This window comes from Aotus nancymaae, unplaced genomic scaffold (genome assembly GCF_030222135.1).
Source record: "Aotus nancymaae isolate 86718 unplaced genomic scaffold, 86718_ANA_hifiasm-v0.15.2.pri h1tg000007l, whole genome shotgun sequence".
Classification (NCBI taxonomy): Eukaryota; Metazoa; Chordata; class Mammalia; order Primates; family Aotidae; genus Aotus; species Aotus nancymaae.
In genome coordinates, this window is record NW_026988418.1 from 53,751,082 (window position 1) to 53,779,052 (window position 27,971).

Here is a 27,971-nt window from a genome sequence, read left to right on the forward strand (position 1 = left end):
AATTAGGATCATTTCACATTGTGATAAGTGCTGTGAAGGAAATGAACAGGGTGACATTGCACAGAGAGCTTTGATTCAGGAGAAGCTACTTTAGGTAGGATGGTCAGACAAAGCTTTGAAGGCAGATGTGTAGGATGGGAATGAGCTGGCCATATAGATGAGCTGTGGAAGGGGACTTCAGACGGAAGAATCTTCATGAAAGTGTCCTTGAGCCTAGAATGCTCCAAGTCAAGAAAAGACGTTGTTATAGCAGAAGAGCAGTGCAGTGGGGACTTGTAGACCAAGCTGAGCAACACAGCCAGTGGCCAGATGGTGCAGGGCCTTGCAGGATGTGGAAAAAAGTTAGGATTTTACACTAAGTGCAAAAGGCTGTGAGTAAGGTGGGAAGATGACTGATTGGCATGGAAGGGTCTCTATAGCTGCTCTGTGGAAAGAGAACTGTAGAAGAATTAGCACAGGAGCAGGAAGGACTATGAAAACGCTACTCCAGCAGTTCAGAGCGAGAAGCAGAGGCGGGCTGAGAGTGGTAGCAGCCAAGACGAAGCCAAGCAGACAAAGTGGAAGTGAAACCAAGAGCATTTGCCAGTAAATAAAAGATTAGCCAGAAGATAAAATCCATTAGATATTCCTTAGTTTCAGCTCTCTTTCTTGGTTTCTTGATTCCTTCCTTTCCTTGGAGCTGACTCCAAGGTTTTAGCTCAAGCTGCTGGGTGGATGGTGCCATTTACCAAGTGAGGGAAGTCAGAGGAAGGAGCAGGTTTACGGTGAACAATCTAGAGCTCTGTTTCTATTGCCTTAAGTTTATGCCTGTTAGGCATCAAAGAGAACTTGTCAAATAGTTTTCTGTATGTGTCTGGAGCAGGAGAGGGGTTTTATTAGTCAACGTTCTCTAGAGGGACAGAACTAATGGAATAGATGTATATATAAGGGGGAGTTTATTAAGGAGTATTGATTCACATGATAACAAGGTGAGGTCCCACAATAGACCATCTGCAAGCTGAGGATCCAGGAAGTGAGTCTGAGTCCCAAAGCTAGAGAACTGATGTTTGAGGTCAGGAAGCATCCAGCACAGGAGAGAGAAAGATGGAGGCTCAGAGGCTAAGCCAGTCTAATCTTTCCACATTCTTTTACCTCCTTTTATTTTGGCCTCACTAACAGCTGATTAGATTGTGCCCCCCAGACTAAGGGTGAGTCTGTCTTCCCCAGCCCACTGATTCAAATGTTAATCTCCTTTGGCTACACCCTCACAGACACACCCAGGATCAATACTTTGCATCCTTCAATCCAATCAAGTTGACACTCAGTATTAACCATCGACTTGTTAACTCAAACCTATACACATCTGCTGAGATGATACATAGTCTTCAAATAAAGACAATAATAAGGTCATAATTCTACTTAATATAATCCAATTATCCTTCATATAACCAGAAGTGCACCAATCCCCAACCCAAATGCTATTACATAAAGTTAACAATACTTAAATGCTGATATAAAGTCAATAAATCTTATGTCACATGATAAAGCAGAAAGGAAATAAAATGAAGATATTTTCTTAGTACAAGTGTATACGTGCACAAACATGTTCTTAACAAAACAGAGAGGAAATACTCATTACAATTACAGACCTCAGTTCTGCAACTGATCATGTGCTCATAGCTGGTATTAATGACTTCCTTTTTTTACTGTCCATTCTGTATTCCTTTGCCTTTAGCCAGAACCTCAGCAGGTTGTGGTTTTTTTCCTGGTGGAGTGACCCAAACCTTCGTTCCTGGAGGGTCTGAGTCATTTGTAGTCCTACCTGGATTGGGCCATTGTAGTTTCCCATTGACCTTTATCACAGGGCATGGTAGTACTAAGAGATGCCCTAATGGATCTCCTATATTCTATGCATGCTCTTTCTTACCTCTGTTTTGGAGCAGTAGACTGATTTCATCTTAATAGTCCAGGTCCTTCATCCCAGCCAACACTGTAACTCCCTGCTTAGCCTGCTGACTTAAAGGTAGGAGGAACCCAAAGTTGCCAGGTGGCAATCTTAACTTCCAGTTCGATGGACTCGTTGTGACTCCTGGTGGCAGTGTTCCTCCCTCTGGAACTAAAGCCTCTAGGCCAGCAGAACGTAATGTCGCAGGAACAGGAAGCAAAGATTTTACTAGTAGGTCACTAGGGGTAATGATGAGTGGTGCCACTTCCACTTCCTCCCCTTGATTCCTAGACCCACGAATCCTGGCTATGGGAGAAACATATATTGGAATCCTCGCTATGTGAGAAAACCATATTTTGGACGCTGATTCAGAGTATACACGGCCTTCTAGAGAACTTTGCCCCAGCCCTGCAAAGTATTGTCACCTAGTTGGCATTGTAATTATGACTTCAAAAGGTCATTCCACTGTTCTATCAACCCAGCTGCTTCAGGATGATGGGAAACATGGTAAGATCAGTGAAGTCCGTGAGCATGAGTCACTGCCGCATTTCTTCGGCCCTAAAGTGAGTAGGCCTATGTCAGAGGCAATGCTATGTGGAATAAGGGTCAAGTTTAGAAATGTCATCAGCATATAAATGGTATTAGACCTAGATGCTCTTTTTACGTTCTTTTTTTTCTTTTTTTTTGAGATGGAGTCTTGCTCTGTTGCCCAGGGTGGAGTGCAGTGGCGCGATCTCGGCTCACTGCAACCTCTGCCTCCTGTGTTCAAGCAATTCTCCTGCCTCAGCCTTCTGAGTAGCTGAGATTACAGGCACGTGCCAGCACACCCAGCTAATTTTTGTATTTTTAGTAGAGATGAGGTTTCACCATTTTGGCCAGGCTGGTCTTAAACTTTGGACCTCAGGTGATCCTCCAGCCTCGGCCTCGCAAAGTGCTGGGATTACAGGCATGAGCCACCATACTGGCCTCTTTTCATATTCTAATTGTATTTGTAGAGACCTCCAATTCAGTCTTATCATACTGTGTCATAATTGAACATTGCATGACTAAGTTCCCACTAGATTTGTAAGCCTTTGAGGTAAGAATTGTGTTGGGTATGCATCCTCACTGATTTATAACCAGTGCCTGTTATATGGTAATGCTCAGTAAATAATGGTTGAAAAATAATGACAATGGCAGCCAACATATGTTGAGAGGTTCCAATGCATTTGACTGTTAAGTGTGATTCTATTTTTAACTCTATATATATGTGTGTGTTTGTACATTCACACATGCACATGTATACTTATATATATGCATATAAAAAGGTGTGGAAGGCACACACCAACTCTTATCAATGGCTGCTCCTGGGGAGTAGGAGCAGTAGGATGAGACAGGTTCACTTTGTACTTTCTATTGTTTAAATTTTTTTCTAGAGAGCAGTTCATCTTTGTTTTGTACAACATTTATAATTTTTTAAACCAATGAAAATAAATAAAAGGAAATAAAAAACAAAACCAAAGCATTCTTTCCTTGTCAAAGGAGGAGAACTTTGATATTCCACTTCATGTAACAAAGGAACACGGAAAGCAGAAACAGATATCCCTCATTCAAGCAAAGAGAAGGAAGTGAAAATAGGAGAACTGTTTAAGAAAGTTTGAAAACAAATCATCTCTTAGAATCTAATCTACACAAGCACATATGGCTGCCACTGGTTTTTAAAAAATAATTTTATAAACATAAAGAAGCAGAAATAACTTGTTCATTTAATCACGATGAACAAAAAACACATTTGATAACTATGAACATTTTACCAAATAAAAAGTATCCAAGAAAAGATAAAGGAAGCAAAATAATGGTAAGCATTTCTCAGATAGACCAATATTATATGTGATTAAAATGAAAATCCTCTTAGAAATTGCCAATTTTCTAAATCAAAATATGTGAAAGTCAGTGGTTTTATATGGTTCAACCAAACATACAGAAGAGCTTCTACACTGTGTAAGCCTTTGAGAAAAGAGCAAAAGTAATAAATAAATAAAGCTCAAGTTTTGTATGTTATTACTGTTTTATATCCACAAAGCTTTAAGAGAAAAATCTGAGACCCCCCCACTTTATTTTCCAGAAAGGAAAACTCATTTTTTTCTTTTTTAATTTTTATTGTATTTTTATTATTATTCTTTAAGACGGGGTTTCACCATGTTGGTCAGGCTGGTCTTGAACTCCCGACCTCAGGTGATCCGCCCACCTTGGCCTCCAAAGTGCTTGGATTACAGGCGTAACCCACCATGCCAGGCTCATTTTTTTCTTAATAAATTACAAGTAAAAGGTTAATATTTCAGGGGGTCATTTAGATATTCTTTGTGCCTAATTAGTGTTCAAAGCAGAAAAGAAGAAAACAACTCAAAAATATATCTTTCATGAAATATTGGTGTTGAAACAGTGAGGAAATACAATTCAGAGAAAGCTTTCCACTGACAGCTAAACTTTGAAACAACCTCTAGACAAATGGAAATCACTACAATGTAGATTGTTCCAAATCTAAATGCATTTTTTAAAAGCAAAGGAAAACAAAGACTTACTTAGCTGTGCATGAATGGATTAAGTCTCAGTAGCATAACCTGTAATTGGTACAGAATGAAAAATATGAAACAATAATGAAATAAAATAAAAGTAGAGAAAATAATTTTTCTATACATTGGGATCCTTAACTTATTCCTCAAAATATGCAATTCCACCTAGAACTCATTGTTAAATAGTTTTACCCTCAAAAAAAGAGAAAAACTTCAGAAACAGATTAGTTTGTTTTATGAAAGCTAAGACTCCATGTACAAGAAATTGGTACATAGACGTCACACAAATAATTGCCATTCAGATTTCATTGGTGAGAAATTAATCACAAGGCCACACACTTAGCTGCAAAAGAGGCTGAGGAATGTAGCTGCTAGCTGGATGTCTATGTGCTTTGCTAAAACTCACGGGGATTCTATTACCAAAAGGAAAAAGGAGGAAATGCATGCCAGAGACAGTAATAATCTCTGTTATATATGTTTTTCTTCCAGGAAAAAAAAAATGTCAGACTGGGTGTGGTGGCTCATGCCTGTAATCCCAGCACTTTGGGAGGCTAAGGCAGGCAGATCACTTGAGGTCAGGAGTTTGAGACCAGCCTGGCCAACATGGTGAAATCCTGTCTCTACTAAAAATACAAAAATTAGCCAGGTATGGTGGCAGGCAACTGTAATCCCAGCTACTTGGGAGGCTGAGGCAGGAGAATCGCTTGAACCCAGGAGGCGGAGGTTGCAGTGAGCCGAGATTGCACCACTGCACTCCAGCCTGGGCAAAAGAGTGAGATTCTGACTCAAAAAAAAAGTCAGTGCTATTTTGGGAAGGAATCAGGGAACAATTACATACTTGACTTGTGTCTCAAAGGTTTCAGTCAAGACACTGAACCTGGTTGGCTTTGATATTAAAAGCCACTTCTTTACAGCGTGGGTTCCTTTGCAGATTTTTAATGTCTTTCATACCATACCACAGTCTCTTGATGTTAAATATCTTCTACCACTCCAGGTATTGCCCAACATGGGAGGAGGTTTTCTGTTCCTGTGTGGGACACTGAGCTTTAGGTACTTTGGAGGCCTCTGTTTATCATGTTTGGAAAGTAGTCTTTTAAAAGAAACTTATTTTACATTAACAACTTGAAAAAAATCTGTGTTAACAAAAAGGGGGTGGCTTCTACAGAGGAGAATCAAAATTACAATAAGCATTAGTTGTTCACACATCGGGGTCAGCTGCAGATCAGCTAGGTGGCTTCACTGATGGCAGCAAGGCTCATTTACACGTTTGGGAGTCAGCAGGCTGTGTGCTGAAATAGGCTCACCTTGGCTGTATGGGACTCTGCTCCATTTGTTTCTCATAATCTCGTTCCCGGGACTATCAGGTGAGTCTGGGCATTTTCTCACAATAATGGTGAGGCACAAGAAAGCAAGTCAATTTTAAGCTGCTGCTTTTTTCATGTCTGCCAACATGCTGGCCAAAGTACATCTCATGGTCAGGCTTCTTCTGACAGATGATGCGGGTCTGTCTTCTTACGGTGGAAAGGCATCATAAAATTATTTGGCAAAGGGTATGGATATAGGGAGAAGTAAAAAAAAAAAAAAAAAAAAATAGGACTATTTCTTCAATCTACTAGAGGCTGCCCTCATAATCAAAATTATTCATGTTCCTCTCAGTGAAAAATATGCTCACATCCATCCCAGACCCCATAAAGTCTTATCCAGGGCTGGTGGCTCACATCTGTAATCCCAGCACTTTGGGAGGCCAAGGTGGGTGGATCACCTGGGGTCAGGAGTTCAAGACCAGCCTGGCCAACATGGTGAAACCCTGTCCCTACGAAAAATACAAAAATTAGCTGGGTATGATGGCGTGTGCCTGTAATCCCAGCTACTCAGGAGGCTGAGGCAGGAGAATCACTTGAAACCAGGAGGTGGAGGTTGCAGTGAACCGAGATTGTACCACTGCACTCCAGCCTGGGTGACGGATCAATGCTCTGTCTCAAAAAAAAAAAAAAAACTTATTTAGTCACAGTGACAGTCTCAAAGTCCAAGATTTTATGATCTACATCAGATTCATATCAGATGCAGCTCCTCTGAATCTGGAGTCCCATGAGCTAACAAGTTATCTGTTCTCTACCCATGCAACAATTGTTGAACAGGTACAGGGGAACTGCAACAAAAACTCCCATTCAAAAAATGGGAACGAACAGGAGATATACAACAGTCCCTGGTCCATAGTAATTCTGAAACTCTGCTAGGCAAACATCCCCTACTCTGGGGTGGAGAGCGCTGTTTGATTAGACCCTGGTTTGGCTTCCTGGGGCCCTTGAGTCTCCATGCCTCTTGGCTCTCCCTCTGAGATGTCTCTCCTTTTCCTTCACCCTCCTTGGCCATTTCTATGGAGACCTTTGGAAAATAGCTTTTGGCAACTTTCTCACCCTACTTCTTTCCCAAAGAAAGTTGAGGGCTCATAAGCCTTTCCCCGCCCCCATCATTTTGAACAGTTTCAGTCCAGGCCAGCAGTACTTTTGCCAATACAACTCTCTCAAAAACTCTGTGGGTTTTTTTATGTATTCAGTTCCAAATCACTCTGCTTATCAAAAAACACACCCATAGTGTTTTCTTGAGCCATGCTTGTCTTTAGATTTAATCATTATATTACTTTGAGCACGTCAAGTTAACTGTGGGACAAATGCCCCTTAAGATTCTTGGAAGTCTTTTTTGTCCAGTTGCAAAGATCTATTTGGGTCTACCTTAACTTTTTCAGACCTGCTGGCAGGATCACCCAGGCATATTCTCATGGCTTGGCAAAGGTGCAAAAAGCAAATTCTAAGGAACCCATTTGAAGCCTCTGCTTGTGTCTTACCTAAAAAACTCCCTTTGCAAAGGCAAATCACATGATTAAGGCCAATTTCAAGGGGAGGAGTAGGAGTGCACTGCAAGGTTACATGGTGAAAGGCATGGCTCTGAAGAGGAGTAAAGACTTGGGGCCATTGTTGCAATCTATTGCACTCATTTCCCTTGAAAATTATTTAAAGGAACCTTTGAGGCCTAGGATGAAGTGATACTCCACCAGAAAGGACTTAATATTGTCTTTGCCAGGTAACTAAAGGATCTGCTAGTCCAGGACTATTGTAAACTAAATTTATGCCTTGAGATTTCTGGTGCCACCCAGGTGTATTAGTTCATCTTCATGCTGCTGATAAGGACACACCCTAAACTGGAAACAAAAAGAGGTTTTTAATTGCACTTACAGTTCCACGTGGCTGGGAAGACCTTGGAATCATGGCAGGAGGCAAAAGGCACTTCTTACATGGTGGCAGCAAGAGAAAAATGAGGAAGAAGCAAAAGTGGAAACCCCTGATAAATCCATCAGATCTCATGACATTTATTCACTACCATCAGAATAGCAAGGGAGAGACCAGCTCCCATAATCCAATTATCTCCCCCTTGGTCCCTCCGACAACACATGGGAATTCTGGGAGATACAATTCAAGTTGAGATTTGATATCAGCCAAACCATATCAGGAAGTAAGACAGATTTGGGCTGAAAAACAGCACAAATACCAGTTGTGGTTGCAACTTCTCATAGAATGGTCCTCTTCTCCTCCTTAACACCAGAACCAAGGCAATTTTCCTTATTTACTTTGGGGATGAGGGCTGGTGGGTGAAGGGACTTAGTTCTGAATTATCCTACCCTGGGGTCTAGGCCTTTACAGAGTCTCAGTTTTCTTCAGAGAAGTTTTTCTATTACGGGTGTTCTATAAGCCAAAACTACGAAAACTGTGCTAAATTCCCCCTTTCCGCAAACAACCTCAGGGCAAAAATAGCTTTTGTTTTCAGCTACCCTCAGGATGCCTGCCTTCGCTTAGATTTTGGGCTGATAATTTATTACCTAAAGATAAGATGCTTTTAAGAAGATATTTTAAATATATTTTTGTCCAGCATTTTTTTGCTGTTTTTAGCAAGAGGATTAGTTCAAATAACCTGTCCCCATAGTACTAATATTAACATATTATAAGTCCTCAATAAAAGGTCACTAATATCTTGCACAAATGACTAGGGAGATAAACTAAGATGTACTCAGAATGAGAACTGAGGCAGGAGAATCACTTGAACCTGGGAGGCAGAGGTTGCAGTGAGCTGAGACGGCACCACTGCACTCCAGCCTGGGTGACAGAGCAAGACTCCGTCTCACAAAAAAAAAAAAAAAAAAAAAAAAAAAAATGGTGACTTGCTCAGTAGTGTCTCTAAAAGTGTGCTCTTGCCCTGTCTTCATCCTGTGGTAGATTCTGGAGCCCCATTCTAAGCCTGCTGATTAGAATTTTGGGGATCAACACAGATTTGCATTAATAAGCTTTGTAGATAACTCATGAGCACCAAAGTTTGGAACAACTGAACTAAGACATGGTTTCAAATTAGATCTCGTACATTCACAGAAATGCCTCTTTTCTAAATCCTTCTCACTTGGAATATGCATTAGCAAAGCACTCATTTATGGGTGAGTTTATTTCTCAGCACATCTTTTCATTTTCATCATATTTATAATAAGTATTCATAGCAGATTCTTGCTTGCATACTTAAATTACCATAAGGAGTGTATAAAACTTTAAAAATCCCAAGAATGCTTGAGAGCATAACCTTCATAAAAATCTAGAAACTGGAAATCCAGTTATCAGTTGAATGGGGAAATTTAGAATGCCAAATGTAATTTAAATCACAAACCTAGTACTGTATTCCTAATCAGAGTAAACCCTTTTACAGTTGCCAAAACGAAAATAAAACAAACAAAAAGTACCTTCTTGATAGATAAAGGCATTTTATAGTCTACGAATTATAATTTTCTATAATAGTATTTTCTTTTATTTATTTAAAACCCTTAACTTCTTTATTTGAGGTTTTATAAAAATTTTATACTCATATAACTTCTAATTCTAGTCTCTAATTCTAGTAGAAGTCCAACTTTGAAAATAGCCACAAAATCGTGATAATTTATGATAGCCTAAAAGTATCCTTAATAACACATAATTTCTTTCTATTTAATATTTGAAAGTTTTGACAGATATGTAATAAAAAAATCATAAAAATATTAATGGTAAGATCTGGGAGGCAGTGTATGGGTATTCACCATAATATTCTTTCAACTTTGTGTATGGGTGAACATTTTCATGTATTAATAGCTACATATGGTGAATTCCTGCATATTAGACAGCACAGCTCAACAACATGCTCTGCAGTGCCACAGTGCACACTCAGCCTCAGTCATGCCTTCCCTTTGACTACCTGACTAAATTTTGCACTTCCTTGAAGACACCGTTTGAAGATCAGGTCTTTTCTGATACACCACCCCAACACAGATATGATCAGGGCCTTTTTCTTCTGTACTGTGCCTTGTATACTTCACCTTTGTAGTTTTTATCATGTTGTGTTGAGGGTGTTAGTTTATACAGCTTAGATTCCTACTCAACTGTAAGCTTCCTGAGGACAAGGGCTGTCATTTCATTCCTGTATTCTTAGATCCCAAATTAGGTCTCATCTCAATTATGATCTCCCTTCAGAGGCCTTTCCTTTCTGTCCCAAGCTAAGTGAGTTGCCCACTTTATATATTCATAATATCTTGTACTTTTCCAAATCATAACATGCCTTTTACCTTAGGATAATCATTGGTCTAACTGTCTTTCTTCCCTGCTAAACTATAAGCTCCATGAGGGCATGGACCACACCTGCCATTCATCCGTGGTATCCCAACATAAAGCACACCACACACTTGATATTTGATAAATATTTGTTAACTGAATGTTTAGCACAGAATAAGTGGTTAGTATGTGTTTTTTGAATGAATCAATGAATGAGTGTTGCCATCAAAAGGAGATTAGACGAAAAAATGTATGGTGAAGTCTGCACACAACTAATGGTTCAGATACAAACAAACAAAAAGCTTTATAAAATAAAGGACATAATAATAAGTTTTCTCAAAAGAAAAGCTATCCTGTATTAAAGGAAAGGAAACTGTGTATCAGTATCAGTTTCTTTTCTTTTTTTTTTTTTCTCTTAAAACGGAGTCTTGCTCTGTTGCCCAAGCTAGAGTGCAGTGGTGCAATCTTGGCTCACCGCAACCTCCGCCTCCTGGTTCAAGCAATTCTTCTGCCTCAGCCTCCTGAATAGCAGGAATTACAGGTGCCTGCCACTGCATCTGGCTAATTTTTGTATTTTTAGTAGAGACAGGATTTCACCATGTTGGCCAGGCTGGTCTCGAACTCCTGACCTCAAGTGATCTGCCTGCCTTAGCTTCCCAAAGTGCTGGGATTACAGGCACAAGCCACCACACCCACTCTGACATTTTTTTTTTTCTGGAAGAAAAACATATATAACAGAGATTATTACTGTCTCTGGCATGTATTTCCTCCTTTTTCCTTTTGGTAATAGAATCCCCGTGAGTTTTAGCAAAGCACATAGACACCCAGCCAGCAACTACATTTCTCAGCCTCTTTTGCAGTTAAGTATATGGCCTTGTGATTAATTTCTCACAAATGAAATCTCAATGGCAATGATTTGTGTGACATCTATGTCACCACCTTGAAAAAAAAAAATATTTCCCTCTATTCCTTTCTTCCCCTTTCCCGTACACTGGATGCAAATGTGGTGTTAAACCATTTTCAACCTTGCTGTCAAGAGCAACACCACAGGGCAGCACTTCTCACACTTTAATGTGCACAAGAAACACCTGGGGATCTGCTAAAATGCAGATTCTGATTAGGTCTGGAGCTGATTGAGATTCTGCAATTCTAACAAGCTCCCAGGTATTGCTCACGTTGCTGTTTTGAACATTGCACTTTGAGGTCTTAGGGAACAGTCGATCAGCAAGATTGAAGAAACCTGAGTTCCTAGAGGACTTTGAGGTGGAGAGCTCCCCATTCACTTCGGTGTGCCCTCCCACCCCTATTATATTTGAGTCACAGTATTTTATGCTCTCTTTGCTATAGCAGCTTGGCATGTGCCCCAACTAACATATATAAGCAGAATGGGGGTGCATGGCCAACCTGGAGGCTCATAGAGTAGGAACTTGCCAGGGGTCTCCAGCCTAATCCAGGCCTAAGGGTACCTGACATTTTGTTCCCCACTCCTCCTTCTATTAGCAAAGATGATAGTTTAATTGCTCCAGTAAGAAAGACCACCAGTGTAACTCTCTAGTTTTGATTTCCTTGTTTAATTTATTTCTTAGTTGCCTGCTGATTAAAAATTTACTTCTCACAGAGATATTTCCATATACTCAGAATATAACAGTGAGTGAATACCAGAGTTTTGATAGCTATATAAATTGGCATTCTGCTTTATATATCAGTCTTTTGAATTCAGATATGTCTGTCCCCGGGACACTGTTTGCTTCTGGGTGTTCTGGCAAGAATGAAGTTTCTCAGTCTGCAGAGCTAAAAACCACACCCTGGTCTGTGATGTCCTCCATAACATATTGCTGTGCTTGGAAGTCTTGCCTGGAGGTTGGCCAGCCAGACCAGCAACCCATTACTTCTGAACAACTATAGGACATTTCTCTCCAAACTCAGCACACTCAACAAAAGCATGTAGTATTTTCCACAGAAACCCTATAAACCAGAAGCAGATCAGGTATGCTATCGCTGAAAAGATCACTACCCTAGGAATCTGAGGGGTGTTTAAATTCCACCTCTGCTACTTGATAGCTTGATGGTTGTGTGCTGTTTACACAATTTAATCATCTGTAAAATAGGGTTGATGATATTTAACTCACTGTATAATCATGAAGATTAAATGGAATAACATACATGAATATGTCTAACATAATGCCTGACATTTAATAATAAATGTTAGTCTTCTTCCTTGCTTCCACTATTGTATTTTATTTTATATATATATATATATATATATATTTTTTTTTTTTTTTTGAGACAGAGTTTCACTCTTGTTGCCGAGGCTGGAGTGCAATGGTGCGATCTCAACTCACTGCAACCTCCACTTCCCAGGTTCAAGCAATTCTCCTACCTCAGCCTTCTAAGTAGCTGGAATCACAGGCACATGCCACCATGCCTGGCTAATTTTTGTATTGTTAGTAGAGACGGGGTTTCACCATGTTGGCCAGGCTGGTCTTCAACTCCTGACCTCAGGTGATCCACCTGCCTGGGCCTCCCAAAGTGTTGGGATTACAGGTGTGAGCCACCGCACCCCGCTTCTACTTTATAATAAGGCAGACACATTTCAGAATTTTTCCCCCTCATCCTATCAGGTTTGGGTCTGAGGGGCTGGTGGTCAGAATATTGCTGATAATAATCACAGTAAGGACAGTAGTGACACAGAAACATCAGTGCCAGCTTTTATCAAGAACATTTGGTTGTCTACATTCCTCCCTTACTCTTAAGGAAAGAGAAAAGGAAACTGCACAGAAGATTGAGAAGCAGAGGTCACAAAAATATGAGGAAAAGTAGCAGAGAGTAATATCCCAGAGGCCAAGGAAAAATGAATTAGAGAGAGAGGGATGGAAATCTTGTAGAAGGTCAAACCAGCTCAAATATTATAGAGAAATCAATTAAAATAAAGACTGAGAACCGTCCATTGGAGTTGGTAACATGGAGACCACCGGTGGCTTTAGCAAGAGTGTTTTAATGGAATTTGGTGGGAAACCAGTGTGAAGAGAGAGTGGGAGAAAAGAAAGTAGACCTGAAGAGTTTGGACAAGTGTTCTCAAGTTTGCCTATGAAGAGAAGGGAAGAGGTAGGACGGTAGCTACAGAAGGACACTGAATTGAGAAAGCTCATTTGTTTAAATAGGAGGGCAGGATACAAGTTAAAATACTGGATAAGGAGGTGACAACAGAGAAGACAGAGGATAATGGAGAGAGGGAAGTTCTTGAAGAGGCATGAGAGGCTAGGACAAGGGCTGAGGCAGAGAGACAAGCCTTAGAAGCAGGGACGCCTCCTTCACTGCAGCAGGAAAAGGCAGGGTGCACACACACATCCATTGATAGATTGGGAGCCAGAAAATTAAGGGAGCACTTTTTGAATGGCTTCTGTTTTCTCTGTGAAATAGAAATTTAGTTTGTTTTCTGAGAGTAAGAAGGAAAGAGAAAGATGACTAGATGGTGGAGGGAAGTGAAGAAAATCAGGAAAAAAAAAATAGCATCTGGAGCAGAAAGAGAAAACTGACCAGAGCAGTGTAAAAGACTGCAGAGCAGTGCTGAGGGTCCAGCTGAAGCTGATGGGATTTCTGCTGGTGTTGATATGTGGGTGTATTAGTCTGTTCTCAACCTGCTATGAAGACAGACTGGAGACTGAGTAATTTATAAAGGAAAGAAGTTTAACTGACTCACAGTTCCACAGGCCTGGAGAGGCCTCAGGAAACTTACAATCATGGTGGAAGGGGAAGAGACACATCTTACACGGTGGCAGGTGAGAGTGTGTGAGAGCACAGGAAAAACTACTATTTATAAAACCATCAGATCTGATGAGAATCCACTCACTATCATAATAACAGAATTGGGGAGCCGCCCCCATAATCCAATAATTTCCCTCCAAGTCTATCCCTAAACACCTGTGGATTACAATTCAAGATGAGGTTTGTGTGGGGAAACGAAGCCTAACCACGTTATCAGGGCTCTGCTTCCCTTGGCTCTGTAGACTAAATAGCTGGGCCTGCCCATCGTGCTGCATGAGGATATGCTGGTAAATACTTCGCAACTGGCTTTAGGCAGCATGATGGGAGGAAGCCTGATTTGTTTTGAGACAGAATCTCATTCTGTCACCCACAATTGAGTGCAGTAACAAGGTCATGGCTCACTCCAGCCTTGACCTTCCTAGGCTCAGATGATCCTCCCACCTTCAGCCTTTCAAGTAGCTGGGACTACAGTCATGCCCCACCATACCCGGCTAGTTTTTTGTATTTTTTTGTAGAGATGGTTTCGCCATGTTGCCCAGGCTGGTCTCAAAAACCTGGGCCCACCTTAGCCTCCCAAAGTGATGGGATTACAGGCGTGAGCCACTGTGCCTAGCCAGAAGCCTGATTTGTACCAGTGGTGTAAACCATGACAGATTGCAAGCTACCAATATGATGCCACTGAACTCAGGCTGGAAAAGAGATGCCTAGTGGCACACTATTATATACCATTTCCATCACACAAGTACAATGGACGTAAATAACCTTCAATACACAAAAAATAATAACGTAGAAAAGTAATTAGGCAGTGGTGAGTTGAACTATTTATAACCTTTATTTTTATATACTTTTCTTGATTTTAAGTTCATGTCATTTAATTTTTAATAACTGTTTTAACATCCAGATTGCAAAATTTCTTTCTTTTTTTTTTTTTTAAGATGGGATTTCACCATGTTGACCATGTTGACCAGGATGGTCTCAATTTCTTGACCTCATGATCCGCCTGCCTTGGCCTCCCAAAGTTCTGGGATTACAGGCATGAGCCACTGCGCCCGGCCTCCAGATTGCAAAATTTCTAAAAATTTTATAATCAGCCCACTTGAGACAGCATGAGCTGGCTCCAGCATTCCACCTGTCGTGTAAAGCCAGGTTGAAGTGGCCTGCACTAAGGGATAGAGGACTGGGAGGGAGCTGAAACATAAATGGCAAGATTGCTTTCCAGTGGAGGAAGCTTGAGTTCACTATGAAAGAGGACTGGAAAGGATTGAAAAAAAGCCTGAGTTTGTGGCAGGAAGAGGGGTGTAAGGTGGGACGTGGCTCAAGTGTCAAACAATTCAGTACTGGGAAAGTTTCCAAGTTTGTATTTACTGTATGATCCTGAGTTGCTCTCACTGTATTAAAAACAGTTTATAAAAGTCGTATGAAGTGGATCAGGAGGCACAACAGAGAGAGGGAGGAGTACTTACAGGAGAAAGGCAGGGAAAGGGATTGTGAGCCCAGGGCCTGGCAGAGAACCTGGACCCCAGATAACGTCAGAGGAAAGTCACCTCCGCAAAGGCAAAACAGCCTACGAATCCTGCTGTTGGCAGTTTCCCTGCACTGTTTTTTTATAGGTTGGCAGGGAGATGTTTGGGGGATGGAAGCCCTTTTTGGTTTTAAAGTTACACTGTAGGAATAAATGACTGTACCTGAGGATCTTATTTTAAGAAGCTTACTAAATAAACTTAGAAAAAAAACATTTTTTTCTTAAAGTTCTCTGTATAAGGCACAATAATAATTTTGCCTCAGTTCTTCTCAATACATTCTTCTGATATCAGAAAGTCACTTTCCACAAAACAGCTAATATGTTATGGAGTCAGTTTTGCTTTTATAATCATGACTGTGTGTAATTCAGAATCATGTTTGGTGTAGAGACCTCAGCAGGCAGCACTGTCACTCTTTTCAGAGAAAATATTTCAGAGAGTAACTATATTGTCAACATCTCTTTATTTGCAAAAACCCTGCCTAATCAGGATACAGTTGCAATCACAAAGACACTGAGAACTTGTACTATATTTCATCAGGTATCAGACGCTGTAACAAAAAGAGGAGGAGAATCTAGGACAAAAATAGACAAACTTTGTACACACACACACACACACACACACACACACAGGAGTTCGAGACCAGCCTGGCCAACATGGTGAAATTCCATCTCTACTAAAAGTACAAAAAATTAGCTGGGCATAGTGGAGCCCGCGCCTGTAATCCCAGCTACTCAGGAGGCTGGAGCAGGAGAACAGCTTGGACCTGGGAGGTGGAGGTTGCAGTGAGCTGAGATCATGCCACTCTACTCCATCCTGGGCAACAAAGCGAGTCTCTGTCTAAAAAAAAAAAAAGAAAGAAAGAAAGAAAAAAAGAAATAGCTAACATGTACATAGTGTTTACTATATGTTCATATACTTCACTCATTCCTTAAATGTTAACTCAATCTCATGGGGTGATTGTGAAAATTAAATGTGTTAATATTTGTAAAGAGCACATAGTAGTCAGCCTCTAGCACACAGTAAGTCCCCACTAAAGGTTAGCTATTATGGTTTTTCATAGTTCAGTATTTTCCTTGTATGTTTCAAAATAAATTTATCATGCTTATAAATTGGTTTTGCACTCTCATTCATCATGGCACTTTCCAAATTTGATCTGTGTAAACCACTGAGTTACTGAGCATGCTGCTCACGGTAACAAAACAGGCGAGAACCCAGAGTGGTCCCAGCTGCTTAGCTAATACTTTCTGTCACATGGTGTCCAAGCCTGCACCTGCCTGCTTTGCGTTTCCTTACCTCTAATGTTGTATTGTATTTTATTGCGTTAGGGAAGAAGTATAAGGTTGAATGTCCGTTAAGTCAAATTCAGTAGAGTGGAGTGGAGAATTTGTGCTTTGTTTCACTAACATTGTCCACTGCAATGTATTGTGTGGGTTAGATGTTGGGGTCGTGTTAAAAAAAACAGAACAAGGCTGGGTGTGGTGGTTCACACCTGCAATCCCAGCACTTTGGGAGGCCAAGGTGGGCAGATCACCTGAGGTCAAGAGTTCAAGGCCACCCTGGTCAACACGGTGAAACCCCTCTCTACAAAAATACAAAAATTAGCTGCCTATGATGATGCAGACCTCTAATCCCAGCTACTCGGGAGACTGAGGCTGGAGACTTGCTTGAACCTGGGAGACAGAGGTTGCAGTGAGCTGAGATTGAGCCACTGCACTCTAGCCTGAGCAAAAGAGTGAGACTCCATCTCAAAAAAAACCAAAAGACACAAAAATAAACAACCAAGAACCACAGTTCCCGCCTTTATGAATCTGACAGTCTAGTGCAGGTGACGGCCACATAAACAATTAGACATTTAGCAAAGAGTGTCGGTAGGGATCTTCATGGGGATGTATTGCTCACGCTGCTCAGGGTGAGGGGGAGGTGATGGAGTGTGATGAGCTTCTCAGTGAGGACCCAGGCTTAGACTCAGCCCTAGGGGCCGAGTAAGGGTAAACCAGATGGAGGGGCAGGTGGCATTCAAAGCAGAGGAATGGCATGAATAAAGGTAGAAGCTTGGGGTGGGTGTGTGTGTGTGTGTGTGTGTGTGTTCATGTGTGAAAAGCTACAAAAAGTCCTGATCTGCTGGAATACAAAGCACGTTCTAGAAGGGGAGGGGTAGGAAGGTGAGTGTGGACTATAGCGTAAGAGTGGGAGGTAAGTGTGGGCTACAGGCAGAGGCCAGAGCATTACAGACTCCAGAATCCCTGTGCCAGCAACCAGGAGCTCTTTTGGGACTGATGGTAAGGTCAGATTTGTCATCTCTGTGTCCTGCGCTCATGCAATTCCCTCTGCCTGAAATGCCTGCTCACTCACACCACAAGGACACAGCCCTTCTCACTGCCAGAGCAGTCTCTGCCTCCTCTAAACTCTTACAACGGTCACTGTATAAACCTTATGTCAGTTAATATTCATGGCTCTGCCCCGGGAGTTATTTCTTTATCGAAGTATTTCCCGGCTCTTCCATAAGTTCCTTGAATAGGACCTGCTTCCTCCGCTGCTTCCTGTCCTCCACGGAGGCCATACTAGAGCCGGGACACACTAACTGCTCAATGGACCAGACATCTGTTCAGTGATCACAGCTGTGGCCTTGGGGACGGATGGAACCAGAGCCAGATCCAGAAGTCTGATGCAGGCCTGGCCATGAGAAGGGAAATGGGACAACGCTCTTGAGATCTTTTTTCTGTTAGTTCTCAAGTTACCGCACTCCCCTGGTTTCTTCCCAGTTCTCTTTCCAATTTGCCCGCTTTTCCTCCTCTACCCTAAGTTTAGATCCTAGAGAGACCCTCCCTTTTCTTTTTAGACTTCTCTCTCCCTGGATGATTTCAGCCCACTCCTGAAGCTTCAAGTTGGCAATTTTATACCAATAGCTATCAAATCAGGACCTCCAGCCCAGGCCTCCTCTCTGAGCTCCAAAGCCCCTCCCACCCCCATTCCTGCTGACGCCTTAACCTCTCTGCTTGGGTGAGTGTTATGGACTGTTTGTTCCTCTCTCCCTCCAGATTTCTCTACTGAGGCCCTAACTCTTGCATGGCTATATTTGGAAACAGGGCTCCCAAGGAAGTAATTAAGGTCTATGAGGTTATAAGGGTAGGGTCCTGATCCAACAGAATTAGTGTCTTTATAAAAAGAGGACACCAAAGTGCTCTCTCTCTCTCTCTGCCCCCTCCAAGAGCACAAAGAAGTCATGTGAGCACACAGCAAGATGGTAGTCCCCAACACGTCAAGAGACGAGGCCTCAGAATGAAATTTACCTTGCCAGCACCTTGATCTTGGCCTTTCCAGCCCCCAGAGCTATAAGAAATAAGTTTCTGTTGTTTGAGCCACCCAGTCTGTGGTATTTCGTTATCGCCATCCAAGCTGACTAATACAATGTTGCGATAGGCACCCCAAATTCGGTAGGACCAAAATCGAATTCATCATACTCTCCCCTACCTTTTTAAAACAAACGATAACAGCAAAACAAACAAACAAAAAACCCCTGCCTTTCCTCCAGTGTTGCCCTGCTTCAAAAACAGCCCAGACTCTCAGCTGCTCAAGTCAAAAGCCTGGGAGTCTTCCTCGCCTCCTTCTACTTCCTACCTACTCTCCTGACCCCTAGTCTCCATCCTGCAGCTAGACAAAAACTTATAAAAATGCAGATGAGATCATGTGACTTCCTTGCTTCACACTCTTCAGTGGCTTCCCACTGCCCTTAAAATGAGCCAAAGACTCCTGCAGACTTTGGCCCTTATACCCTCTCATCACTCTTCCCCTTAGTCTACATACCCCAGCACTCCTGGACTTAATTCCATGAGCATCTGAGGCTCTCTCTCACCTCTCGGCATGCTGCTCTCTCTTCCTGCAATTCTCTGCACTCAGTCTCACCATGACTAACAAATAAACTAGGAATCACTTGGTGCTGCTGATTGCCAACGTGAACAAGGCAAGAGGTGGTAGGATCTAGAATATTGAATGGTTCCATCTTGGCTTTAGTAAAATTTCATGTTTCCTATTTACAAAAGTTAGCTATATATCTGCATGTACTTGTCCTGCATTCTGGAATATGTTCTCACGGATCCATGATCCTTAGGATAACTAATTTCATGAGTGTGTGCTAAGCCATCTTCTAGGTATAGTTTGGAGCCCCATGCTGGACACTCTCTAGTGTGTAAGTGTTTTAACCTATGTAAAGGTCATGAATATTCTATTTGTTTTAGAGAAATGTGTATCCCAGAGATAAGCTACAATAATAGGGAATGCATGCCCCAAAAAAATAAATATCACATGACATATGTTTTTAAAAATTGGGGTTGCTGCTAAGGTCTATGCCATCTTGTAATAATTCCCCCAAGAAACTAATTAAATCTGGGTGTCAACTTACTGTGCAACACTGTATTTCACCAACAATTGAACCAGAGTGCTGGAAGGACATTAAAATGAAATGAATAACTTAATCTCCTCTGTAAAATTAGCATATGATTCTAATTCACACTTATCAAAAAAGAATATATTTCTATCCAAATTAGCCAATCAGTAAATATAATGTAAGGCAATTATGTTAGACAGTCTTTCCAAGAGATTGCATTACATCAAATTAATCCCATGTTGGCTTAGATTTCCAGGCCAGGTATTTCCAGGGGCCATGTGTGATGAATATTTGTGCCGCATCTGGGTTTCTGTGAGCCAAAAGGGCTGCTCATAATTATAACATGTATTACACATACACATATGAGCTCTACTATAATGAACAATAGTAAACCATTTTGGAACAATAAATTAGGAAAGGTTACAGAGGCTAATGCCTATGTTGAGAAAGGAAAAATGCAACTGCCAGCAATGAAACAGTAAAAAAACCTTATTTCTAGAACAAGTTTTAAACTATAAATGAATATTTGTAACAGTCAGCACTGTGTCCAGATTGCCTTTCAGAGCTCAATAGCTCAATAGTTGTACATCTTTACCAACATCCTATCGCATGTACACATATAAATCCAAATAAAAGAATTTTTTTCTCATTAGGCACAGTTTAATATATTTAAAGTTACTGAGCATGGTGACTTAACTGCCCAGCAACTTTTTAATTTTTAAAATTATTTAAATTTTTTTGAAAAATTATATATACTTATTTAATATATATTAATTATTTTTAAAATATTTTTAAAAAATAATTTTTGGCCAACTTGATAGAAACTAAGAAAAGTTCTGTCCACCTGAGAAAATGGTAATAAAGAACTGCATGCCATATTTCTCTGAGTTAGAATTTGCTCCTTTAACTATTTTATACCAGATGTGTCAGTGGGCCTTCTAGACTCTCTTTGGTTGTCAGTATCCTGAGACCATAACATAATTCCTTCTCAGGAAGGGAAGAAACTGACATCATTTCAGGGCTTAATAAGAGCCAGCTAGTCAGTTATATGCTATCTAATTTATCTTCCTCCAACAGCTCTATTGGTAGAGAGGCATTAACATCCCAATTTTGCCGGCAAGAAAACTGAAGCCCAGCAAACTGAAAGGGTTTGCCTTAAGTTTCATGACTAATTTTGGCAGAGCCAGGGTTAGAACCCAGGCTCTTCAAGGCATCTAAGCACATTTCATTTTCCTCCAGCCGCCTCTCCTAGCACAAACCCATTCTGTAAGAAACTCCTCTAACATACAATTCCATTGAAGGTCAGAGATCAAACCCAGATGATCAGGAGATGATTGCTGATTGGAGGAGCCACAACAAAAAATGTCAACCACAATAGTAACTTCTCTTTCAGATTCAAGGAAGATTTGGATTTAAATCCAGCAATCATTTATTGAATACCTTCTATGAGCAGACCCTGTGCTATGTATTTATACATGTCTTTTAAAATCATCTTAACAAATGATGCTATTGTTTTGCTTTAAGGTAATCAAAGCTTAATATCAAAAAAAACAATGGAGTGCACCCTGTAGTTAAGAAGAGACAGTTTTGACTGGGCACGGTGGCTCACGCCTGTAATCCCAGCACTTTGGGAGGCCAAGGTGGGTGTATCACCCAAGGTCAAGAGTTCAAGACCAGCCTGCCCAACATGGTGAAAACCCATCTCTACTAAAAATACAAAAATTAGCTGGGTGTTGTGGTGGGCACCTGTAATCCCAGCTACTTGGGAGGCTGAGGCAGGAGAATCACTTGAACCTGGGAGGCAGAGGTTGCAGTGAGCCAAGACCATACCATTGCACTCCAGCCTGGGCAACAAGTGCAAAATTCCAACTCAAAAAAAAAAAAAGGAAAAAAGGACACAGTTTTGGCATCCCCTACTCTTGGGAAGGGATATGATTTCTGTCTTAAAAGCAAGTTAAAAAAAAAAAAAAAAAAAAGCAAGTTCCTTTAAATGCCCAAACATCACTTTATAGACTTTTATGTTGTTCTTTCCTTTAATCAAGCTTGGTGTTTTTCAATCTTTAGTGTGACTAAGAATTAGGGATGTGTAACCAATTTAGAGATTTTTGAGGATGATTTAAAAATATGTAATGTTTCTCCTTCAGGCTGACCCTAGAACCTAATCCCTACTTCAGGTATGACATTTGATTGACTGGGGCTAGGGAGGCTGCACAGTAATGCCCCATGTCAGTGTCATTTCCTTCTTCTTGGGAAACCACCCATCTTTCCTGCATTCTAGCCCTGTAGTCAGAATGGGAATGAACACCCTCTCATGTGACTCTCCTCCCTGGCCTTAGTGATTGGTCCGAGAAATTGGCACATAACCCAAGTTGAAACAACACAATTCTTTCCCAGAATTTTTCAAAGTGGAGCCATTCGGATTCACAGGCACAGCTTCTCCTTTCTAGTTGTGACCCTCTGAGATGATTGTATGAGTCTGGAGTATGAGTCTGGAGCCACCAGTGTTCCCATGAAGAGGGAGAGAGATAAGTCTGATAGTACCTGGTCCTCTGAATTCTGTCTTTTCTCAGGCCAGCTGTATTCCTGCCTTCTCACAATTTAGCTATGTAAGTCGATAGATTTATCTGTTTTGTTTAGGCAAAAGTTGAGGTTTTGTCTCATTCAACCAGAATTCTAACATACTGCTTCAATAAAAATCTTTTTTGTTTGTATATTTACTCAAAAGGGAGTATGTTGTAAGAGAAGGCATATATACTTGAAATGCTATCAAAAAGAACTTTGAATGTTATAAGGGACTGCATGGTATTGGAGTAGAGTGTGAAAGAGGGTTTTTTCCAACTCAGAGATTGGTCTGTCTGCTGCTAGGACCCATCACAGCTATCTTCACAGCCTAGTTACGATGACTGCCTCAAGCTGCCTATTCCCCATTGAGTTGAAGGGCTCCATCCTCTGTTAACCTTATGCCCACAGACAAGGCAGAGTCCTTACTGTCCTTCAAAGGACTCAGCTAATTCTAAGCACAAGTGTGATGAAGACAACCTAAGCACTGGCTGCAGTTACAAATGCAATTACTCACAAGAAATACTAAACTATTGAACCACGGGGGCAGGGATAAAGAGTGAAGGGATTTTTTTTTTTTTTTTTTTTTTTTTTTGGGAGACGGAGTCTCACCTGTGGCTCAGGCTGGAATGCAGGCACGATCTTGGCTTGGCTAATTTTTGTATCTTTAGTAGAGGTGGGGTTTCACCATGTTGGCCAGGCTGGTCTCAAACTCCTGACCTCAGGTGATCTGCCTGCCTCAGTCTCCCAAAATGCCGAGATTACAGGCGTGAGCCACCACGCCCTGCCCAGAACTAGGTTTGAACTTAACTATTTTGCTTACTAACTGTGAATTCTCTGAACACCAGCTATTTCATCTGTAAAGTGGGAATAATAATACTTTAACCTTTGGTGCTTTTATACAAATTAAGTAACTATGGGCCAGGCTCAGTGGCTCATGCCTGTAATCCTAGCACTTCGAGAAGCTGAGGGGGCAGATTTCCTGAGCTCAGGAGTTCAAGACCAGCCTGAGCAACATAGTGAAGCCCCATCTGTACTAAAAATACAAAAAATAGCCAGGTATGACGGCTGGCCCCTGTAATCCCAGCTACTTGGGAGGCTGAGGCAGGAGAATCACATGAACCCAGGAGGCGGAGGTTGCAGTAACCCGAGATTGCACCACTTCACTCCAGCCTGGGTGACAGAGTGAAACTCTGACTCAATAAATAAATAAACAACGAACTATAGAAAGTACCTGGTACAATGTCCATACTAGGTGGCAGTTAAGACGTGGTAGTTGTGGTGATGATGGTGGTGGTTGGTGATGATAATGATGGTGAACATTTGACTGTAAAGCATTCTCTTACTTCCCAGTGGAGAAATACAACAGGGGAGAGTGGTTCTTCTTCAGGACCACGTGATGAGTCACTGACAAAGACGAGACTCAAGTAACAGACTCATTCTGGAGATTTCTGTGTTCTTAGGAGCCAGAAAACTTAAATGATGGGAATGCTTAGTTACTTTCATGGCAGTGAGTGTGAATCAATAGTATCTTACTTTTGGTTTGCTTCTATATTTCAGTTTACAAAATAAAACTTAATGGATGTGTACTTTTAAAATGCCTTTGACTCCAATTTAGGGTAACAGTTTTCTATCTCTTAGATCATTCTAAAAATATACTTCTAAATTCTTCCTCTTGGTTCTAACTTTTACTAACTTAACTTTTTAAAATTTTCTTTACATGTTCTATCTTAGTTAAAAAAAAATGAAACCCTATTGCATTTTTTCCCAAAGCGATATCTTGAGGAAAAGCAGATCCCTGGGAGGATATTTTAACTGCATGCTTCTTATAATTGAGGCCTCTTCTCAGACAACTCTGCTGTTTAATCTCAGCTCTCATCAATAACCCTCTCCTCTTTTTGATCAAGTGTTTAATTTTCTTGAAAGATTTTCTCAGATTTCAACTATTACTGAGAGGATTTTCATTTTACCCTAACCCTGTAATGGCTAAATCTTGCATATCCATTATTTCAAAAAAGGGTATTTCTGTTCATCTAAGTAAATAGTCAAGGATTTGATCTTCTTCTCTTGCCTATTACTGCTGAAATGAGGAATTATTTGGAAATTCTTTTGCTAAATGATCATCTTGTAAAAAGCAGGTAAAATTAAGCATTTACAAAAACTGATCTCAGACAACTCTGAGTTATCTAGAGCAATGTAGAATAATGCATAGATTACTGAAAACAGATAAACTCCAGAACCTGATTGTGGTCATTCTTTTACTTCCTTCCTTGAAAGGCAGATGTATGTGTTTCATTCAGTTCAGTTTTTCTAACAATCTTTCTAATTTTAGGAAAACATGAGGTTTTCATAAAGAGATAAAAAGAAAAAAAAAGAATAGCCAGGATGAAACAAAAATCTGGGGGTAAGAATTATTGCTATGAATATCTAAGTATACAAGGAATATGATTATTTAAAAAAATTTTTTTAATTGAGACAGGGTCTTACTGTCACCCAGGCTGGAGTGCAGTGGCTCAATCTTTGCTCACTGCATCCTAGACCTGTGGGGCTCAAGCAATCCTCTCACCTCAGCCCCGCAAGCAGCTGGGACTACAGCACATAACAAGCCCAGCTAATTTTTGTATTTTTCTATAGAGACAGTTTACCCATGTTGGCTAGGGTGATCTTGAATGCCCGAGTACAAGTAATCTGCCCACCTTGGCCTCCTAAAGTGCTGGGATTGAAACTGCTTTTGCAAAATTATGACTGAGACAGAGAAAGAGATCTAACTTAACTGACTCATCTTGCTTCTAACCTCCAGGTTGTCTTTGTTCATTTCTGGGCATAGGCTGAACTAACATTGGGGAAAACTTAGTTTATAGTTTATAGTTTAAACAAAGACAGTGACAGCCCTTTCCCAAAGCAGACCTCCTTCTTGCCTGGGGACTAGATTGCCTTTGTAGGACTGACATTAGCCACAAGATTAGAAATTACGGTTTGGGAGTCATGCAGCTGGAGGATACAAGATTCTGACCCTCTCTAAACTGCTCCTGAGATCAGTGCTTAAGATATTTTGCAGACCCTGCACTTGATGGATCAGCCAGCACCACCCAGATTAATAAACTGGCTTATCTGATCCTGTGGCCCCCACCCAGGAACTGACTGAGCACAAGAAGACAGCTCTGACTCCCTATGATTTCATCTCTGGCCAATCAGCACTCCTGGCTCACTGGCTTCTCCCCACCCACCACGTTATCCTTAAAACTCTGCTCCCTGAATGCTTAGAGAGACTAATCTGAGTAATAATAAAACTCCAGTCTCCTGTACAGCTGGCTCTGCATGAATTACTCTTTCTCTTTTGCAATTCCCCTGTCTCTTACAATTCCTGTCTTGATGAAGTGGATCTGTCTAAGCAGTGGGCAAGGTGAACCCCTTGGGCAGTTACAAATTTGGCGGCGCATACGGGAATTGCCCTGTGGCTACCTCCCCATGGTTCAGTCGCCCCTCTTCCCCTAGTGATGGATCCAGAAGCCAGCCCAAGCAGCTGCCTATTTCTCTTGGACTGGGGGCTGTTATTGTCTTTGTTTAAACTATAAACTAAGTTTCTCCCAAAGTTAGTTCAGCCTAGGCCCAGAAATGAAGGACAGCTTGGAGGTTAGAAGCAAGATGGAGTCAGTTAAGTTAGATCTCTTTCACTGTCTCAGTCCTAATTTTGCAAAGGTGGTTTCAATCCCTTCCTTTAGGTTTTATAACATAACACCTTAATCTTGAGGTGTAGAGTATGAAGATGGGAAAAGACCATTGATCGCTGTGGCTTCTTGCTGACAGGGATGTAGTGGGAAAGGGAGTGAACCCCAAGGTGAGAAGAGTGGAACCACTTTGCACCTGTCTGAGTGTACGCATGCAGGCCTGGCTGGACTTTCAAGGCTTGCACAGCGAAAACATTAGTACTTTCATCTATAGTTTTAGTACAGTGTTTAAGTGAACAGATAAATAACAAATCCTAGGATAAGGAGTACAATTCCCAATTTTAAAAGCAAAGATTTGAAAGCATTAGTTTGGGGACTTCTAACCCACAAAGAATTTAGAATTTAGTCTAAACTGCAGAAGAAAACCTAGAGAACAGGTATAGTTTTTCTTTGGAAGCATAATTTTTCTCTCTCCAGGCCTCATTTTTATTGAAAACTAATCATGACACACTGATTTGTTTACAAAATAAACTTTAGTCTTACTATACTTGCTCTGATTATTTGCATAAAATGCAGCAAGAATAATTATTTTTCACTTACGCTTTTTAAATTGGCTTTGGTAGAATTCTGTTCCATGAAGAATCTCAGATAAGAGTTTTTAAAAGCCAAGCCCAGTCATGAGTTTGTACCCTCAAATACCTATGAGTTGGGTAAATTTCTCTCCTCTTGAGGTCCCAAGATAACTTGGGGTTGCTGGGCCTGTTAGAAAGTGATATTCTTTACTTAACCACAGGTCAGGAACCTTGTACAGGGATTCTGTGTGGACAAGGTATGAGGCCAGATTCCCCAACAGGCTTTAATTGGCTGTACAAGTCAACTTTGATTCTTTAAAGGAAGCATGCCATTCCAGTCAAGGCCTTCATAAATTAACCAATTTCTCCAATTGTGTCCTGTTACAAAAGAAAACAGATTCTTATTGCACTTACGCAATTAACTATACTGTCACCCAGGATGGAGTGCAGTAGCATGATCACAGCTCACTGTAGCCTCAACTTCCTGGGCTCAAGCCATCCCCCTACCTCAGCCTCCCAAGTAGCTGCGACTACAGGCATGTACTCAGCTAATTTTGGTTTTGTTTTGTTTTGTTTGGAGAGAGAGGGTCCTACTATATTGCCCAGGCTGGTTTCAAACTCCTGGGCTCAAGTGATGCGCCCACCTTGGCCTCCCAAAGTGCTGAAATTACAGGTGTAAGCCACCATGCCTGGCCCTAATTTTTTATAAGAGGCTTCAAGCAAACCTATTCAACCTTTGCCTTGGAGAGAGACATTGTCTTTATTAAACTGGATATCAAACAAGCCATCTGTCTGCTTTAGAGTGAGGTATTATCTCAATCTTCCAAAGCTGAAGCTGTTTGCCGCACAATCATCCTTGAAAGGATGGTCTGGAACAGGCAATCAGTGTCTCAGACCATGGAGAATTGTCTTCTAAAAACTTATCATTTATTTGTTTTTTTCTATCTCTCCCTTCCTTCCTTCCTTCCTTCCTTCCTTCCCTCCTCTTTCTCTTTCTTTTCTCTTTCTCTCTCCTTCCTTCCTTTTCTTCTTTCTCTCTTTTTTTTGCTGAATAGTAATAAAGAAAATATTTTTATAGATATATCACATTATCTCTTTATCAGTTGATGAATATTTGGATTGTTTCCAGTTTTTGGCTATGACAAAGCTGCTATGAAAATTCACAAACATGCCTTGTGTGAATATGTGTTTTCATTTCTCTAGATTCTTAGAAGTAGAATTGCTGGGTTGCATGATTACTTAATGTGAAACTTTTTGAGAAACTGCCAAACTGTTTACCAAATGGGCTGTACCATTTTATATTCCCCTAGCAAAGTATGAGCACTCCAATTTCAACATATCCTTCCCAACACTGATTATTACAAGTATCTGTCTTCTTGCTAATAGCCATTCCAGTAGATATAAAGTGA